The 16653-nt window shown below is 46.4% G+C and overlaps 1 protein-coding gene across 1 annotated transcript in view; it reads right to left on the reverse strand.

Moving 5' to 3' along the window:
- C5H10orf71 (chromosome 5 C10orf71 homolog) overlaps positions 1-11794 on the reverse strand; it is a 31603-nt gene extending 19809 nt beyond the window's left edge. Inside the window, exon 1 of the mRNA XM_036026698.1 lies at positions 11516-11794. The gene's annotated coding sequence lies outside the window, so the exon portion shown is untranslated. The remainder of the gene's footprint in view (positions 1-11515) is intronic.
- Between the last annotated feature and the right edge of the window lie 4859 nt (positions 11795-16653).

Raw genomic sequence — 16653 nt, forward strand, 5'->3', positions numbered from 1 at the left:
TTGACTTTCTTAGTTGGGGTCTTTCAGGAGAGAGTAGCAGATATGTATCGAGTGTCTAAGGAGTGGCAGGTCTCAGGCCCACTGTTGCACGTGCCTGTGCTCATTCCTTCCTTCCCCATCTTATAGCTCAGGAAACAGGCTACATGTGCAAGGGCCCTCCAAGCCTTGGTGCACATATGAAGGTAGGATTTCCCACGGAATGTGGCTGAAGAAAACAGTTTGCCTGGGCTTGCAGGGCCCATGGAGCTGGCTGTGAGTTGTTGTCACAGTGACTGTGGATGTTCTGCTGCCCTTGGGAGAGGGCTCAGGAATAGGGCTTAGACCAGCCTCATTCCCATGTCTGGACTGGGCCATAGTCTGGTCTGCTGTGTCAGGATGGGATGTTTCCTCAGGAGCCTCTGAACATTGCCCAGACCTGGGGCTGTGTCTGCAGTTAGAGGCCAGGAAACCAGCACAAGAAAGGCTGGGTCTTGTCTGATTGTTGTGGCTAGAACTTCCAGTACTATATTGAATAGAAGTGGTGAAAGTGGACATCCTTGTCTTGTTCCTGTTCTTAGTGGAAAAGATTTTAATTTTTGCCCATTGAGTATAATGTTGGCTGTAGGTTTCTCATATATGGCCTTTATTATGTTGAGGAATGGTCCCTCTATTTCCACTTTACTGAGTGTTTTTATCATAAATGGGTGCTGTACCTTATCAAATGCTTTTTCTGCATTTATTGATATGATCATGTGGTTTTTGTCTTTGCTTTTGTTTATGTGATGTATTACATTTACTGATTTGCGAATATTGTACCATCCTTGCATCCCTGGAATGAATCCCACTTGGTCATGGTGTATGATCTTCTTAATGTACTGTTGGATGCGGTTTGCACCCCGATGTTCATAGCAGCACAATTTACAATAGCTAGGTGCTGGAAGCAACCTAGATGCCCATCAGTAAATGAATGGATCAAAAAACTATGGTACATTTACACAATGGAATTCTATGCAGCAGAAAGAAAGAAGGAGCTCATACCCTTTGCAACAGCATGGATGGAGCTGGAAAGCATTATGCTAAGTGAAACAAGCCAGGCAGTGAAAGACAAATACCACATGATATCACCTTTAACAGGAATCTAAACAACAAAACAAAAAAAACTAGCAAAATATAACCAAAGACACTGAAATAGGGGATAGTCTGACAGTGACCAGAGCGGAGAGAAGAGGGAATTTCAGGGGGGAATGGGTAGGGTTTACAGGAACAAATTTGGAGGACACATGGACAAAAACTAGGGGTGGGGGGTAATGGGGGGGAAGGGGGGAGGGTTGGGTGGGTGGGCTGGAATGGGAGTAGGGGGGAGAAAACTGTACTTGAACAATGATTAAAATAAAAAAAAAAGAAAAAAAGAAAAAAAAAGAAAAGAAAGGCTGGGTCTGCTTCAACTGAGTGCTCCTCAGGACAGGACAGTGCTAGCACCTGGCATCACACACCTCAGGGGAACCCAGTTGCAGGAGAAAAGGGGATAAGTAAGGCATGGAGACATGGGGTGGGGGCACTGAGCAATGCTCACAACTGGCTCTCTGGGGCAAAAGCCCTGTTTTGTAGCATTGGTGAATTTCCTGCGACTGACTTGGCGTCTAGGACTGAATGAGATGAGGTGTGCACAGAGGGCCCCCATGAGGTGTACTTGTAGTTGTGCTGATAACAATATTTGGGCAGTGGTCTCATCCATTGCTGGTGGTCAGGCATTGCAGGGGTCAGGTCTTTGAGCTCCTGGTGGCCAGATGGACTGGAGTATCACTATCTCTGGATGCTTCCATCTACCAGAAGGAGCTTAGGCCTAGCACTGTTTAGCTTTTTGGCCCTGTTCTACCAGGAGCATATATTTTTCCATATATACATAGTTTATTTTTCCATATATACATAGGGCATTCATTTGTTAAACAAACAAATGAATGAATAAAAGAAACCCTATTTCCTGAGGATCTGACATAAGATATAGGCATTTAATATACTACAATACTGTTGGTTCATATTTATTATTATATAATTAATACTTGCAACAATCTGTGAGAAAAAAATTGCTCTTGTTATTTACCCAGAAGGACTTGGATGGAGTTTAGAGTTTAATACCTGGTGGTATGGGGCTTGAACCTGGTGCTGCTGGACAGGGAGAGGGTTCCTGCAACCTGCATTTGTAGAGGCTCCTCTGGGAGCTTCTGAATGTCTGCTGCAGGTTGAGAACCTCTGCTCAGCAACACCCCACCCCTGGCCACCCTGCAGCCCCTGCATTCCTGGTTCTCACCCTCAGGTCTCCTTGGAGATCATCTTAAAAATGACAGCCACAAAATATTCTGTTTCTCATGTCCCATTATATTTGGGAGCCCACAAACAGGGTACAAAGGCCTCATATGCCTGCCCTGCCCCTACTGACAGGCAAATGGCTCTCTAGTTAAAATGTATGAAATCATATAGATTTTGGACAAGTCACTCAGTTTGTCTGAGCCTTAATTCTGTTTTTTGTAAGCTGGGGCTGATGAGAAGACAAATCCAGTAACCTGGTATTCACAGAAACCCATGTAGATTATCAAGTTGTGTTGCAGGAATGATTAGCTGATGGCCTTGACTCTACCTTAGAGAGCCTTGCCCAGAGAAAAGCTCCTTCAGAGGCTTTCAGAGAAAAAGGCACTTGACTTTTTTGGGAGTGAGGCAACCATCTTTTCTCTAGTACTTGGGGAAGAACACCTTTTGAAAGCAGCTTTGGGGTGTCCCAGGCTTGGACAGAGATAGGTTTCAGGAGGGCTCCTAGGACCACCGGAGGACAGCAGGGTTACAGAGTTCTCCTCATGATCTGTGGACCCATTTCTCCATCTGTAAACTGGCATGTGGGGCTGGTTGGCAAAGGCAAAGAAACAGAGCTGAAGAGTCATCACTGAGCATCAGCACCCTGCTTAGTACTGCCAGACACTCATTCTATTTATCCAGCTCCTTATATCCACAATCTTGTTCAGTGGTCATAACCCCTGGCAAGTTAAGTGGAGCTTATGTTAAAGGAATATGAGGTGGAGAAATTGACAATCAGAGAAGTTAAGGAATTTACTCAAAATCACACAGTGGAGTGGGGATTAGACCTGGGGCCCTGGGCTCCATGCCTGTGCCTTCCCCACTCAGACAAGGCAGAGATGGGCATTAGGGGCATGGAAGGGCATTGTGTGCATGGAAGGACATCAGGTGCTGGCAGTTCTTCCTCTGCAGTAATGCCCCTGCAGGGTATGGGAGTGTAGCAACCTTTCTCTCAGCACTTCTCTTCATCTCCCATGGCCTGCCTCTTCCCAACAGGAGCATTTGCTTTAGTAAAGCCAGAGAAGGCATTTGTTAGACCTGGCTATCTTGTGGGGAATCTCCTGGAAGGTACTCTTCCTTGTCCCTGGATGGCCAGGAAGGTAAGAGTATCTGGGATAGGGGAGAGCCACAACCTTCCTCCCCCACCCCCACACACACACCAGTCAGAGCCTGGCTGTCTCTGGCCTCTTTGGTTCTCTGGAGTCTGGTTGGTCAAGGACAGCTGCCCTTTCTCCAACCAGTGTCACAGTGGTGAGTCCAGCTCTGCCAGGGAAGGAAAGAGAGAACTTCTCTGCCATGAGAGGCATGGCCATGGCACAGAGGAACATCCTGCCTTCTTCATGGAGTCCCTCATGGAATGCTTTACATGGGCAAGAAAAAGAACTCAGACATGGCTACTCAAGTCATCCTTCTAAAAATTAAAACTGTTGCTCTTTTAATAGATAAAGTTATTTAAAGCAGTGGCTCGAGTTGATATGAAAGATCAGTTTCTTGAAGAGCTCCCACAGTGTCAAAACCTTGTCCCCCTTTCCTTCCTGAAGGTAGTATCCTTGCTTCTCAGAAGGCCCTGGGGGCTTGTTAGGCAGCATGCTGGGTTCTACCCTAGAGACACCACTCAGGAGGTTGGGGTGGTTGTGGTGCTGGGGATACAGTGTGGGAACCACACTTGAAGCACCCTGCCCTGTGCTTTGAGTGATGGGAGGCTGTTCCACTTTCTGGGAGATTGTATTGATAGATCACAGACTCTTTGGGCCACTTGGATCTCGTGGTTGTCAACCACTGTGGTTTACACTGTGTTTGCCTTGTTCTGGGCCTGCTCTAGGCAGGCCATGCATATGTGGGGCACAGAGATGAATCAGAAATTTGGCCTACTCCAAGAGATGATTGTCTCTAAAGGCAGACCAGGCAGAGGTCAGTGCATGCTGCAGGGTCAAGGATGAAAGGAGAGAGGTCTTACCAGTCAAGGCATGCTAAAAGGCAGCTGTGAGAGAGCTTTAGCTGCTGGTCTGTGCACAGCCAGACAGCTGGGTCCAGCCTAAGCACTGAGTGAGGGTGGTGGAAAGAGCAGGAGTTTAGAATCAGACCAGTGCTCCCATTTCCTACCCCTGTTCCACCTCAACAAATTACTTCACCTCTCTGAGCTCCTGCTTGTTCATGTTCATCTGCAACAATACCAACTTCCATGAGTGGGTGAGGGGTGGAGGTAAAGAATTGTCAGGAGTCTAAAAGAGAATGAAGATGGAGGCATAGGTAGACACCCTGTGCCTCTATGCACAACCAAAATAGGGACAACAACAATTTAGAAACAGAATAACAACCTGAACTAACAGAAAACTGAACTGTATGGAAGTCAGATAACCAAGGAGTTAAAATAGACACATTCATCCAGACCCATAGGAAGGGTGGAGTCAGGCAGCTGGGGCAGAGAGGGGTCGTGGCACAAAAAGTGGTAGCACTGGGCAAATAAGGCATCCTAGGCATGAAAGACTGCAGTGAGCAGACCCTGGGCACACAGGCGGTGGCTTGCAGACCCTGGGCGTGGAGTGGCAAGGGGCAGACCCAGCAAGGCAGTGATTGTGAAGCAAGGCACTACCTGCAACCCAGAGTCCCAGTGCTGGGAAATAGAGCCTAGGGGCACTGATTGAAAACACCTGTGGGAGTTGTGGTGCCAGGAGAGGCTCCCAGCTTTACAGAAGAGTTCGCTGGAGAGACCCACAGGGTCCTAGAATGTGCACAAGCCCACCCACATGGGAATCAGCACCAGAAGGGCCCAGTTTGCTTGGGGAAAGCAGCAGAAGGGACTGAAATCTGACAGAGAACAGAGCAAGCGCCATTGTTTCCTCTCGAACCCCACCCCCACATACAGCATCACAACCCAGTGACTGGGTTGCTTCACCCTGGTGAACATATAAGGCTCCACCCCTCATATGAAACAGGTGTGACAAGACAAAAAAATGGCCCAAACTGAAGAACAGATAAGAGCCCCACAGAAATACAACTAAGCAACCAAGAGATAGCCAACCTATCAGATGCACAGTTCAAAGCACTGGTGATCATGATATTCACAGAATTGGTTGATTTTGATCGCAAACTAGATGAAAAAATGAAGGCTATGCTAAGTGAAATCAAGGAAAACGCACAGGGAACCAATAGTGATGGGAAGAAAACTGGGACTCAAATCAATGGAGTGGACCAGAAGGAAGAAAGAAACAATCAAACAGAAAAGAATGAAGACACAAGAATTCAAAAAAAATGAGGAGAGCCTTAGGAACCTCCAGGACAACTTTAAATGTTCCAACATCTGAATTATAGGGGTACCAGAAAGAGAAGAGGAAGAGCAACAAGTGGAAAAGTTATTTGAACAAATAACAAAGGAGAACTTCCCCAATCTGGCAAAGGAAATAGACTTCCAGGAAGTCCAGGAAGCTCAGAGAGTCTCAAAGAAGTCAGACCCAAGGAAGAACACACCAAGGAACATCATAATGACATTAACCAAGGTAAAAATGAAGGAGAGAATCCTAGAAGCAGCAAGATATAAGGAAACAGTAACCTACAGAGGAGTTCCAATCAGACTGTCAGCTGATTTCTCAAAAGAGACCTTACAGGCAAGAAGGGGCTGGAAAGAAGTATTCCAAGTCATGAAAGGCAAGGACCTATATCCAAGATTGCTCTATCTAGCAAAGCTTTCATTTAGAATGGAAGGGCAGACAAAATGCTTCCCAGATAAGGTCAAATTAAAGGAGTTCGTCATCACCAGGCCCTTATTATATGAAATGTTAAAGGGATTCATCTAAGAAAAATAAGATTAAAAATATGAACAGTAAAATGACAGCAAACTCACAATTATTAACAACTACACCTAAAACAAAAATGAAAACAAACTAAGCAAACAACTAGAACGGGAACAGAACCACAGAAATGGAGATCACATGGAGGGTTAGCAACAGGGGAGTGGGAGGAGGAGAGAGGGGGTAGAAAGTATGAAGGATAAGTAGCATAGATAGTAGGTACAAAATAGACAGGGGGAGGGCAAGAATAGTATAGGAAATGTAGAAGCTAAAGAACTTATGACACATGGACATGAACTAAAGGGGGAGAATATGGGTGGGAGAGGGTGTGCAGGGTGGAAGGGAATAAAAGGGGGGGATAATAGGACAACTGTAATAGCATAATCAATAAAATATATTTAATAAAAGGGCCTAGAAGAGACCTACACAGAGTAAGTATTTGATGAGTGGATGCTTCTACCACTAGATACCTTGGGTTTTTAAAGCAGACAGTGCAGGGAAGGAATCCCATATCTACCAAGTCAGTACGAACATGCCAGCAGGATCGCCAAATGCTTTAAATGAGCTCATGTGTAAAAAGCACATAGTGGTGCTCACTGAATGCTGTCATGCATCATTGCTAATTCCCAGACAGGTCAGTATAACATTGTGTGAAGGGCATGGACTAAAGCCAGATTCCCTTGAGTGTGGTTCCTGGCTGTACTGGCTAAGAGTGGCCCTCAGTACATTACAAAACCTCTTTGAGTTTTGGTTTTCTCATCTGTAAAATGAAACTACTAAGAGTACCTGACTTGTGGGGTCACTATGAGGACCCAGTGATTCATGTCTATGAAGTGGTAGGCCTTTAGTGACTACCCATAAAAGTCACTGTTGTCCCCACAATGCAGCCTGCTTTACTCAGGGCCAGGGTCTTGAGAGATGACTTTTCCTTTCCCCAAAATAAGAGGGGTGAGGCAGTGACTGACTAGAGCATCCAAAGGGCTCTCCTGTCCTTGGAACGCTCGCCATGTTTGTCCTCTCTGCTGGTTTCCTGCACTGGCAAACTAGCCAGGTCTTGGTCTTAGAAAAGATCTCAGTTGCCCTATGGTGACATTGGTGCTTGTATGGCATCCCCTTGAATAGTGGGTCCGCACCTCTTTGGCCGTCATCTGAAGCAATTTGGAGAAACTTTGCATGCTCAGTTGAGATTTAAGATTAAGGTTGGGTAAATTTAAATTACATAAAATTAGGTACAGTTTTAGCATCCTTTCTTTTCCTCAGGGGGGGCTAGGGGACAGAGCAGGGTGTTCTAGCTAATGTGGGTGTACGTCGAGGTGTCCAGACACTGCCATGTTGTCAAGTAGTGGGAACATTACTTTTCCTCCACCCCAAGCACTGAAGGGGCCCAGATCCATCACTCTCACAAAAGGGCAGATAGTAATGATGTGTTAATGTCCAGTGGTCAATGTCAGGATGGGCTCAGTCCTCCATGGTACCAGTTACTCTCCCACTGAGTAATAAGCATGATCAGCTGAACCCTAAAACACTGGGATTTATCTTCAGTGACCTCTGGAAGAAAAAGCCCCCAAGTTGGAGTTCAAGCAGAAGAGAAAATAATGGACAAATATGGCAGTTTTATTTCTATCATGTGCCTGGCACTTTTTACGTTTGTGCATTTAATGCACAAAGGACACTTTGTCCCCCTGGTTGGCAGCCAACACTTTTGGTATCCCCATTTTACAGGGGGGCAAGAAGAGGCACAGGGGCTTGCTGAGAAGGGCAGAGCTGGCCTGTGAACCCAGATCTGCATGGTCCTGAAGACCCTACTGGGTGCCCCCAAGGTCCTCCTGGGAGCAGTGTGGACTCTCTGAAGCTCTGAAGGGATGGGCCTGTCTAGGCACATGCAGCTTTTCTAAGGGAGGTTTTGACTACTGGTGAGTGGACTAGCCTTCTTTGTAGAGATTCAGTTTGATGCTGATGTGAGCTATAGGTTTATGAGGCAATTAGGAAAAGATGTGAGCTCTGAACTCAGGCCCCAAATTTACATCTCAGCCCCTTAGTAGCTGTACCTCCTGGGGCAACCTCTCTAAGCTGCAGTGCCTGCCATGTGAAGGGAAACCCAAGACCTACCATGCTGGGTAACCTTGAGAACAGAACCAAGTAATGTACATAAGCATTTTGCATATGGGAACAATACAACCAGCAATTGCCCTAATGAAAATGTTGGACACACCAAGGGCAAGAAATGGCTCAGAGTTCTGACTCCTTAAACTCTGTGGCCTTTAGGCATGACCTGCCTCAGAGAGGGGCAGACAGGTCAAGGTGAGGAGATGAGCTGGTGGTGATGCATGTAGAGGGGTTGCTCCAGGACAGGGCAAGTTGAGACAGCTCCATGGTGGCCTGGCTGTTGCAGTTGGGGCTCAGTAGTATGAGGCCTGCAACCAGCCTCCAGACTCAGCAGAGTGTGGGCAGCACACTGGTTACCCAAGCAAATCTCAGTTTTCTCTCCTCCTGGCCTTCCTTAAGCTTCAGGTGAAAGCTTTAAGATGGGAGATGGCTAAGATAAAGTCCCACCCTTAGCTTAGCCTTATAGTCCCTCAGCAGCTGAGTCCTGTTCTGGAAGGGGTCCTCAAGGAAAGAAGTCCCCACCTGAGATAAGGGAACAATGTGCAGGCTGAAGAGGTCCCTGGGAGGCTCTGGGCTCTTACTGATACCATGCACCAGTGTCTCCATAGGATCTGGAAGCCCTTTCAGGCCTGGCCACCTGGGCTGAGCCTTGAGGGAAGACCATGCAGAGAATGGAAGTTATGAGGGAGGCCTCTTCTCACTTTCACATGTTGTGGTCCAGAGGGGACCCTTTCTCATTTTTACAAAGAAAGGGAGGTCTGTCTGTCAAGTGCTGGGGAGAAAGCTACTAATACTGGTTGACTGGCTCTTTGGGCCCTCTTGTTGTCTGATTCCCAAGCACTTCAGCTCTATTCTCAAATTTTGTGAGGCTGATGACACAGATTTCCAAGGGAATGCACTTGGCAGCAAATGGCCTTCAGTCTTCCACCTGAGAACTGAGGTTGGCAGAGAAACTGCTCTGCCTCCACGTTGTCACAGAAGGCCATGCATTACTCACACATGCAGCCCCTTCAGAGAATGTTCCAGAAGGATGGCAGTGTCCTAGAGTGGGGATGATGCATCTCAGTAGTGCTTTACATGCTCCATTTTTGAGTTTTGATCCATCTGTCTTGATCTTGTCCCCCTCTCTTCATCCACCCTCACCAACTTGAGTCATGCAACCACTGGGAAACAAGTAGTAACTAAGAGGTGTTTTGGGGTTTCCCAGCTAGGTAAATGAAATATAAGATTGAGTTGTAGGGCTATGCAACTACAACTGTAGGGGCTGGATTTGGTGAAATGTGGTTTAAACCCACAAATGGAAGAAAAACCAATACCCATCGCAGCCTGCGGGGAAGTGTTGCATTGTGTGTCTCCATGAGGGCCACTTTCTGTTAAAGCCCTTTTCATCTCTAGTAACCCTGGACAGATGGAGTGAAATCCCAAGAGACAACAAGGAAGAGAGCCTGCCTCTGGCTCCATTGGTCAGCAGGTTTCGGTGCTGAGATTTCTGGCATAGTCTGGAGGAGCAGGGCTATTTCCAGATGTGGGGCTTCCCCTTTCTATAAGGGTCTCCAGGGCTTCCTTAGGGTCAGAAACAAAGAAATGGAAAATAACAAGACACTTCTGAGGGCCTGTGACACCCTCTGACCTTCCCTGTCTCCTCCACATACTGCTGTCCTCTGGTTTCCAGAGAATCCAAGCCCCTTTGTTATCAGTACCCAGCATTCCACCAGCCCCTTTCCTCCCAGTGGGCACAGTTGTTCTCATGCCAATGATTTTCTGGTCACCAGAGAGCAGGCACAATTGTTCCCCTCCCAAAGACTCAGGGGCAGACACATGCTAGACTCAGGTCACCTGGAGATGTCTATTTATAAACCATCCTGATAAGCATAATCGGCCCTGCTTAGCCCAGGCCATACTCCACAGCAAAGCTAACTTTCCCCTAGTGGCAAACCAAATATTTCCTGTAACAGTTAGACTGGAAAAACTGGCCAGGGAGAGGTAGGGTGCTCCAGAGCCAGCCACTGGTCATGAAGGGTCTGTTTCAACTGCTAGAACTCTCATTGTGTAAATGTGTGTGTGTGTGTGTGTGTGTGTGTGTGTACCAAAGTGGTGCATCTATGGGAATGTTACATGGCAGGGGTCAGGAAACTTTTTCTGTAAAAGGCTGAAAATTAAAATATTTGTTTTTACTGGCTATAGGGTCTAGGCTATTGCAGCCTTAGAAAATATGTAAATGAGTGACTGTGGCTGTATGCCAATAAAACTTTATTTACAAAATCAGGCACTCAGTCCATAGCTGTGGTTTACCAACCACTGTTGTAAAGGGAACTCAAAAACTGGAAAGTTGGACCTCATTTACCACAAACACTTGTTTAATCTCCTCTCTGGGATTTCTATATTTAAGAACTTTAAAAAATACTTCAAATAAACTTTATTATAATTGGGTTAGATATATTGAAGAAATGGTCCACAATTTAGTTAAAAATAGTCATTATTTTCTAGAACAGTTTTAGGTTTACAGCAAAATTGAGCCATTGGGTAAAAAACACAAAAGTTTCCCATATACTCCCTACTCCCATATGCATAGCCTCCTCCATTATCAACAGCCACACATATATTTTAAAGTCTTAATAATTTTTAAAGGCTATCTAGCTTTTTCTATATATTCAATATTGTTCCTCTCAATGATCAATTCTTCTACAATAAAAAATAAAGATATGATTTTAGGTTTGGTGCAAACTGCTATGTGGGAGTCTGCTTGGAGATGCCCAGGGTGTGGGGTGTGGGGGAACACGCAATCCAGTGGGGCCCCTGTGATGAGGATACTCATGCTCTCAGAGTCCACAGCCAGAACATAAATGACTAAGTGTCCTTTGTTACAGCTGATAGGATCCTGCCCGCCCCCCCCTCGTGCTACAGGATACAACATAGTCTCCTGACATAGAACTTGTGACCATGGGGTCGCCCTCACTTGGCAGCACACTGACTTGGGCACATCCACAGGCATGTGCCCACTCATCCATGTGAGGGCAGAGTGCCTTGACAGAGACACGTGAGGAAAAAGTCATACCAGGCTATAACATGTACTCTGTGTAGCATACACCTCATGGTCCACACAGCTGTGTCACACCCATGGTGCACCCAGCACATTGAGAAATGCACCCCTCAATATGCCCCTCAGCATTCCCACCTCCCTGCACAGTGCCCTGACCCAGAACTTCATCCCCAATTCTGCTGGCTCAAAGCAAAAGCCCTGCTGTGGGAGCTTGCGCCTCCCTGCCCACACTGAAAAACCAGAGTCGGTGTCCTACCTTCCACTCCCTGTGAGTTCTGCCGCTTGCTCTTCAGGCCTCCCCAGCAATGAGAGAGAGCCCTGACTTTTCCAGCAAATCAGTTCTGCCCAGCAGCCAAAACTGTCCCTTGTCAGCTGGGCTGCCTAAAGATGAGATTCCAGATCCAAACTTCTTCTTTTCCCCAAACCTGCCCACCTGAGGAAAGTCAGTGACCAGAAACTGGCCAGACACTGGAAGTCAGTGGAGTATACCTAAATAGAGACCCAGCTGGGGAAACCAAATGGTGTTCTTGGTGGGGAAGAGGCAAACATTGAGCACTGCAACACCCGCGTGGTGTCAAGTAACAGTCAGATTAAACAAACAGCCTCAGCAGCTATTTTTACATCCAGATCAGCCATGGGTAATAGATAACTTGGGGAGTGAGAAATTGCTTTCTGCTTCACTGGATCCTAACCATGATTCCAGTTTCAACCCAGAATGAGTTCAAAAGCTATTATAGCATCTAGATTCAAATAAAAATATCTCAGGGTGCAAAGTAAAACATTTGTTTAGGGAAACAGTAAAAACATGATAGTATTCGCCTGAGACCTAGCACCCGGAGGCCTGCTGATGTCCCAGAGCAGAAATAGCCCCTTTCATCATCTGCACAGAAGACTGTAGCCTGCATTCCTCGAGTAAGGAGCGGTACTCAGTTGTGCATTTGGAGCAAAATAACATGCCCAGCTGCAGGCTGGAGGAAGGCCAGGCTGGGGTTTCACGGTAAGAGTTGAAGAAGAATATGAAATAAAATCAGGACAAGGCAAGGCAAGCTCCAACTTTGTGAGGCTGGCTATGGCAGTCCTAGTTGTTTGCAAGGTCCAAGTGCCACCGGGCAGGTTGTGTTCTACCAGGTGAGAGTTCCCCTGTCCATCTCTGGGAGGGGCTGGCCCATTGGTTATTTTCTGTCTTGCCCTAGGGTCATCTACTCCCTAGACTGCCTGCAGAACCCCTGACATCTTTCAACCTTCATGTCTTTGCTCATGTGGTGCCATTTCCTGAGTGTCCTTCTCACCCTTCTCAAGTTAGCCCTGTTAAAGTCTGCTTACCACCAGTATTTAAACAAGAGTGTTTTTTCTTTCTTTCCAAGAGCCCTTTCTCACACTCCCTTATCCCACAGCCTGGGAAAGCCAAGGTGCCCAGTCCTTGCTGGGTACCCCACTCTGTGCAGTGCTTAAAGCCCTAGGAAGTCTGCATTACACTGTATCTCTGTGTCTATTTGCAGACTGTCCCTCCTGCCCCTGTGGGCTCCTCATGGCCAGCAATCTCTGTCCAAGCCACAACTCTGTGCCAGGCACCACCTTGAGCCTTGAACCTATTGGTGGCCAGGGTCACAGGACCTGGGTGAATGCATTTCAGTTACAACAGAGTCATAGAAGAACCCCTTGTTGCCCCACAGATGAAGGGATCAGACCCTAGCCAGCAAAAGCATCTAGCCCCTCCTCCTCCTGGGAGACTCGTAACTTGCCTTTTGCTCTGAGGACTTACGACCACCGGCTCACTGGTAAGTAGTCAGAATTAGTCTGAGGGAGGCCCAGAGTAAACCCCTTGACTTTATCCACTCTATCTACCTCCCTTGTTTGTCAAAACTAACACTAGTCAACATGGCAGATGAAAAGAATCAACTTGAGCTCTAAGCCAGCATTAAGAAAACAAAACAGAACACAGGGTTTGGAGCCCTGCCCCCTTGGATTTTTAGCTATTTGACACTAGCTAAACCACTTAACCTCTATATGCCTCAGTTTACTTACCTCTAAGATAGACAGATTGCCTATAACCTATGGGGTTGAAGTTCAAATGAGTTCATGTATACTGATATGCTCATATATTACAAAGCTGCTCAAATGTCTGTTGTCTGTTTTTTTCTCATGATTTTTGCCACATCTTCAACAATTTTTATCATTGCCTGCTTACTATTTTTATGTAAAGAGAAATTTTAAAAACAGAGCTTTATGGCAAACAATAATACCTGCTAAATTATGGATTTGATGTTCTAGTTATATTTTTCCCCATCATACATGGTAACAAATTTATAGCCAGTTCATATGTTATGTGCATTTGACCCAAATATTTTGTTCAGACTTCAGGAAATGTTGCACCACCAAATCTAATTTTTGGAGGAGTTTGTTCTGGGGTGCATGCAGTAACATGAGCTGAACCTGTTCAGCAGGGTCCCTGATTTTCTGACTTGCTTTCTCCCACTCCTCAGTGCATTTCTCCCCAGCTTACTTTTAATTCTTCACAGGTGGAGAGCATGACCTCATGTCTGGTTTAGGATCCTGGAAGTGGTAAGCTTTGCTGTGCAGCAGGAGCTGATGGTGTTTGCTTGAAGCAGCTGATGAAGAAAAGAAAACCATGAGGATGACCTGGGGAAAATTCAGGAGGCAGGGCAGTGGCCAGCAGCCTTGTCAATGGCATCAGCGGGAAGGGTTAGAAGAGAACAATAAAACACAATTGACCTGGCAAGAGTCTGTCCTGGGAGCAGGAGTTCTCAGAGTGTGGCTCAGGGTGCCATCCCACCAGCCTGACCATAGCTGATTGTGGCTGAATCTGGTATCTCGCCAGTATGCCTCCACCTGCCCTGTGCCATGGAACCCATGTATGGTTGGGTCATGGTGGGCACACTGGTGTCGACCACTCTAGCAGGAAACAGAACCCTAGAACTCAGCCACAGCTCCAGACTGGGAACTCAGTGTCTGCATGAGCCTGAGCTGGCATCTTCCCAAGGGACGGGCCCAGGCAAAGTGATCACTCTCTTCCAGTCCAGGAGCTGTGAGCTGTGTGGAAAGAATGTGAATGAAGACACAATTCTAAATGTAGAATCACAGAGGCTATGTGAGCCGGCTCTCTAGTCATCCAGAAAAACATTGTACATTCTGCAAGAGCATAAATAAAGCTGTCCTCAGGTGGCGTGCTATGTCTTCTCATCCTTGCAGTGACTTCACTGGCTCTAACTCCCACCAGAACTTCTGGAATGTTGTGGGAGCTGCCCACCTGCCTAGCTGTGTGGATGAAAATGGCTTGGCTCTTGATTGGACATTCCTGATGCTCACTAACTTAATTTTGCAGCAAATTTACTCTTCTGCGTTTGTATTAGTTACAACTGTTCAAAAGTTGATAATAACAGCAATGCAGAATGGATCCCTCAAGCCAATTTCTGGCTCTGGGTGTTTGAAGCTTACATCCCTGTAAATATCATAAGGCACCTCCCCCGATTCTTCCACTTTATGACATGGTTCTCTGGACTGCTTATTAGGAGGTCTCAGGAGACTTGTCTTCACTAATGTGAGCCTTCTTTAGAAGTTTCTTCCATAAACTTCAGGAGGTTGGTGCATTTCCTGAGCTTAATAATAATAATAAGAATATTCAATAATAACAACAATGTTAGCTAACACATATAAAACCTTTCCTCTGCACCCTGCACCATCTTGAGCTTTTATGTAAATTAACTCTCACATGACACATTCTTTGTCTTGGGCCTGGCACCATTTAGTTCTATCCCTACAATACTACCTGTCAGGGAGCTAGGGAAAGATGAGATAAGAGAAGCAATATTGCCTAAGCACCTGTTATGTGCTGGGCACTATCTGTACTTTTTTCACCAAATCCTCACAAATCCTTGTGTGATGGCTGCTTATGCCTCTCCATTACAGATGAGGAAACTGAGGCTTGCAGAGGTCCTGGATATCACACAGCTAAAGGTGGCACTGAGGATATAGGCCAGGGTTTGTCTGCCTGCCTGTCTAGCCTGTAGTCTCTATTGCAGCCACCCCACCCCTGCTCTGCCCCACTGGCAGCTAACCACTCTCCTAGCTCAAGTCCAAGGAACATGGCCTCCTTTCACTCACCTGTTCTCTTTGCCTCTCTTTGGCGAGACACCAGAGTCAGGCCTGGGCACCTCCTTAGCTACTGATTTGTTATGGGAATAGAGGGGGTTCTGTACCTCAGTGTTGGAACAGTGAAACTGTGTTCTCAGGCTGATGATAAGATGGGGTATCACTGAAGGAAGGTGCTTCTGAAGTTCAGACCCCATTGGGTCACTCACCTGCTGAGCAACTGGACTTGTCCTTCCCACAGATTTCCTGACTAGGAAGCTTGGGTTGACCACTTTGTTGCATGAAAATGTGGACCCAGTGCCCAGCTCAGAGGGTCTGGTTTTGTGGGGGAGGGTGGATCCCTATTTGCAGCTCATGCTAGAAAATAGCCCGCTAGACCAGGTCACTGTGGCTGGATAAGCTGGGCTAGCTTCACCCTCCCACTGTTGATACAGATTATTTACTGGAGATACTCCTCAAGACTGGCTTCCTCCTCAAGTTTATTCAACAAAAACTCTATCTCAGGCACCTCCTATCATCCTTACTGCATCATGGAGGCAGATTTACAGGCAAGGTAATTGAAGCATGAGTTAAATAAATAACCTAAGATCAAGGAGCTAGGAGAAAATAAGTTTGGAGCTTGGATTTTTAGGGATACTGGCACTCAACCCAGGCAGGAGGTATGTTCCCATCCTACCCTGCTGTCTTTCTGAGGTCTTGCCTTCCAGAACCCTTGGATATAGGTCATGGGCACCAGGCAGACCTAGCTGTCTATTTCCACTGCTTATCTGTATGATGCTTGGCAGAACCACATAGAACTTCATGGGGCACAGCCAGGAAAGTTTGTCTAGCTGAGAGGCTAAGATCACAGATCTGGGCCTTGGAGATATAAGGTTTGCATTCCCAGACTTACTACACAGCTGTGTGAGATTTGGTGTTTGACTTCAGTTTTCCAAACTTTATTTTTGTACTTCCTTCAAATGACTGTTATAAGTGTTAAATGAGATGATGCAAACAGCAATAGAAGCTCCACATAGATTGGTACAATAGGCCAATGAAACTATTTTGTTATAACTTTGATTGCCTTGGCCATATTAGCATAGGGGAGGAGGGCAACAGCAGGTCTGTAGTGACAGAAAAACCTGGGAGTTTTGGGTGAGGAGGGAGTGAGCAGAGGATCAAGAAGCTGGTCCTCTTCATGGTAGAGTACATGCAGCTGCTGAGAGGGATGAGGAGCATTTCTCTATCCTTGCAGGGAGTCATGTGTACATTTACATGTATTTGATTGTATTAAAAAACAATAGA

This window comes from Phyllostomus discolor, chromosome 5 (genome assembly GCF_004126475.2).
Source record: "Phyllostomus discolor isolate MPI-MPIP mPhyDis1 chromosome 5, mPhyDis1.pri.v3, whole genome shotgun sequence".
Lineage (NCBI taxonomy): Eukaryota > Metazoa > Chordata > Mammalia > Chiroptera > Phyllostomidae > Phyllostomus > Phyllostomus discolor.